Below are 4,298 nucleotides of genomic sequence, written 5' to 3'. Positions count from 1 at the left end.
TGCCTCTTCCCTGAACACCTGACCTCTCTACTTGTGCAATTTGCCATGGGGAAACAAAATGCAACTAGAGGTATCTACACTTTTTTTGGTTTTAGCTCTTTGCTTACTGCCAGCTATTAAAGGTTTGATTAACTTTTTATTTGGGGTGTATTGTTTTATATGACTACTCAAATGCCTTACTGTTCAGCACCCTCACGCCCAGCTCAGCTGAACTCCTGACATGTGGCACTTAGACTGTGTATTAGTCAGTTTTCCATCACTGTAATAAAATATCTGAGGCAATGAACTATACAGAGGAAAGGTTTATTTGGGGTTATGATGCTGCAGTCCGGCTGCAGCAAAATAACCGGGGGGTGAGGAACAACTTGTGTACATTGATACAGCAGGAGTGGGAGCCGTTTATTGTAGGACAGGAGGGGTATATATACATTACACACAGCTTATCTTAATGAACATAAACTAGATACAGCAGTCAACCAATAAGGAATCTCCACACTTAATGGCTCGCTGGCGTTACTTCACAAACCACTCCCTCTGGCAAAATGCCAGGCACCATCTTGACTCGTTTACAGACCCTAACATTATGACTCTGAATGATCCAGTCCAAGCTCAGGTAGTCCCGTTTCTTTGAGCCTCTGGCAAATGTGGAATCTCGTTTGGGGATGCATGGAAGAGCAAAACTGCAAAATCTCATGAGCCAAGAAGCAAAAGAGGAAGAGAAAGAGCCTGGGGCTCATAATATCCCCTGGAGAACATGCCCCTAATAACCTAAGGACCTCCCACCAGGTCCCACCTACTAAAGATTCCATCACCCCCCAATAATACCTTCCTGGGGGAACAAGCCCATACATCCAAACCCTAGCAGGTCCTGTCAAAGTTTGTGCCATGGTATGTGCAGGGCCTATTCCAACCACATCCTTCACCTTACCTCACATGTGTCCACACTGTACTTGTGCAAACTCCACAGTCATCCTTTCTTTCTTTGCTTAGTAGTTTTGAATAGTGCTTTCTTCAGGAGGGTCTCTTTTCCCCTGTCACTGAATAATAGAAAAATTACTAATATTACTAAAGAACAAAACAAATGTGACTTTTTCTCCAAAGAAATTCCCATTTTATACACGTGAGGTGTGTTTTATGTTCTCTTGGACTTTGGCCATAGTTTGGTAAGTAATAGATTATATTGCAATTTAGATGTCTACATATTGTTTTCATTTAATAACAAGCTATTAGAACTCCAGGGCTATACCTCATTTTTGTTTATATCTGTAGTCCCTAAGCCAGGTTTTAGCACATAAATGTATGTAATAAAAACCCTAGATCCATAGTGTAGAATCTTAGGTCACATCATCCAAGTGAGTTAAATATTTGTTTAGTAATGTATTGAATAGAATGATGGTAAGGAAAAGGAGGAAAACTTGATTTTGATTGTTCAAAACATTTGTGTGAAGCATATCTGAACTTGAATTTATTTTTGCTCAGATTATTATATAAAATTATAGATATGACATTTAGGAATGAACAAATTAATGTAATTGAAAAGTTACATAATGAAAAAATATTTCTTTATACTTTAAATAATTTCTATTACACACAGAATACACAGTGGTAAATGAGCTGACATTTGAGTTTTACATGTTCATACTATGAATATTGCTGAAATAAAGCATGATGTTCATATAAGTAATCTTTGCCTCAAAAAATATTCTCTTTTTATTTTGTGAGTAAAATCTTTAAATTTTTAACTTTTATTCTCAAAACATATAGCCAAGAATTATGTTAGAAAGCTTGGCATGGTAGCACATACCTGGAGGGCCATGCACCCAGGAGGCTGAGGCAGGAGAATGGCAAGTTCAAAACCAGTCTCAGCAATTTAGCAAGACTTTCAGCAACTCAGCAAGACCCTATCTCAAAAAGATTTTTAAAAAGTAGTGGGAATGTAGCTCAATGGTAAAGCACCCCTAGGTTCAATTTCAAAAAAAGAAAGAATTATGTCAAAAGAAAATGTTATTAGTTCTACTTCACTTTTTGTTTTTAAATAAAATAAATATGGACAGGATTTTTTTAAAAAAAATCTTCACAAATGAATCATTGTCACAGTTTTCCTATGTCAAACTGTCCATCTAGTTCTTTGTCTCAAACCTCATAAGTTTTTTTTTTTATTTCACACTAAGATTTTCATGAATTCTAGTTCTTTAATTTTGTTCTTACTTTATTCCTCTATTTTGCTTTATTTGTTCCACTGTTTCTTTTTTTCATTTTTGTTTGCATCCTATAGATAACCAGTCACTTTGTGAAAAGTCACACATACACAAGGTGATATTTTTATATAATAATGCTCATACTGCAGTGGTTATTTTTAAGTAGCCTGTTAATAAATTTCCTGTCACAATCTGAAATAATTTTTAAGCCTTGTTATAAGGGAAAATATATTCTCTTTCCCATTTGGCACTTCAGGATTTTTCATGTGCTTTTAACTTTTGTTCTTTTCCTTAGCTAATACTTAATGATCAACAAACAGAAAGGCAGAATTGTTATTTAAAAAAAAAAAAATGACTGTACTCAAAAGTTTAGGAGCTTAAAAATATGTCTGCCAATATTTGCTACAACATGACCAAAACACATACAAAAAAAGGACCTCAAAACCCAAGTCATCCTAAGGCAAGAAAGATTAATCGAAGTTTGTCAATCACCAAATATTGATTATTTAGCACCTTTCAGCCCCTGGTGCTAAGGATGCTCTTGGGAACAGGACAAATATAGTATCTACAGTAGAGAGAGAAGACAGCAAGTAGGATGGGAGATAGGAGGGGAGGAAAATCAGATGAAGGAAGGACATATTTTAAGTTGTGAAGCCATATGAAAGTTTGACACATGTGGAAAACATTAAAGTCGACTTTTTGTTTTGGCTTCTTTTATGTTATTATCTCTTTGGGTAGGAGAGGGAATATATTGGGAAAATTAGGTACAGAATATAACAGACATTATTATTACTGTGTGTATATATGTGACTGCATGACCAATGTGATTCTGCAACCTGTATACTCAGAAAAATGAGATATTATATTCCATCTAATTCAAATGTATGACATGTCAAGATCACTGTACTGTCATGTGTAACTAAGTAAAACAAATAAATAAAAAATAACTACTCACATATCATTCTGTTAACTGACCTTAAAAACATTTATATAGACTAAAAGAGATCATATTTCAATTTCTTAATGGCAGTGTCTATAATTTAGACTCTCTTCAGATTTAGTAAGCAGGAAAGGGACCAAAGGCTAATATATGGAAAAGGTAGGGTATGAGGTGAGCATCTCTCATAGTTCCTATGTGTTCTTCTGGCCTTAGGTGACTTAAACATCTGTATAATATCTAATCAATCACAAGATAAAATTAAGCAAGAATTTAAAAATTAGTCTAATTTTTGGCCAGAACATGTCGAACTGATATTTTTCAATTTGTTTTGAAATACTTTGTCTTAGAGTTTGTCAACCAAGTTCAGTCCAGTGCCTAACTGTCAATTCATTTTTCACTCACTCAGCAAAATTTTTTTGAGCTCTTACTGCATGGCCAATTTTGTTTTCTATGTCAAGCCTCCAGCTATGAACAAAATAGATGTTATATATGAGAAAGAAAGATACACAAGTAACATAGGTATTATATCAGATACTGATGTTTTCTAAAGGAAAATAAAGCAAAAAGGCAATAGAAATTATGGTCAGGAAGGTAGGCATATTAAAAACAAAGATAGCCAGAGAAGGCACCACCATTGCAATAGTTAAACTAGAGGGAAAAGAAGGAAGAGATATGTAGATATTGGAGAGCCACCTGGACAAATTAAAGAGCAAAGGAGAAAAATGACCTAACTTTTCAGCAGGCTTGGTAAGCATAAGGGAACAGTAGGAAAGCCAAGCAGGTGGGGGATATTGGGTGACAAACAGGATAAACAAGAAAGGACAAACTCTTACCCCAAGTACATGCAAACATACTGTGGTGCTTTGAGCAGGAATGATACCTTCCTGTCAGGATTACTTGGAAAAGATGAATGTAGTCTAAAAAGAGTTTGTGGCAGGCGTCAGGTGGTGTTGAGACAAGCAGGATGTTATTACAACATGAATACAAGGTCAACATGGTGGTGATTTAGATCAAGGTTAAAACAGTGTGCAGAGTGAAAAAAAACCCACTATTTTCATCATTAAAGGTTGCCAACTTGAATAATAAAAGAAGTCTAAAAATCCATTTGTGTCTACACTGATAAAATTCAGAGAAATAATCATGATTCCCATGATACCTTT

The sequence above is a fragment of the Marmota marmota genome, unplaced genomic scaffold (genome assembly GCF_001458135.2).
Source record: "Marmota marmota marmota unplaced genomic scaffold, marMar, whole genome shotgun sequence".
Taxonomy (NCBI): Eukaryota; Metazoa; Chordata; class Mammalia; order Rodentia; family Sciuridae; genus Marmota; species Marmota marmota.
The sequence above is the reverse complement of the archived record's forward strand: the minus strand, read 5'-3'. Positions refer to the sequence as shown.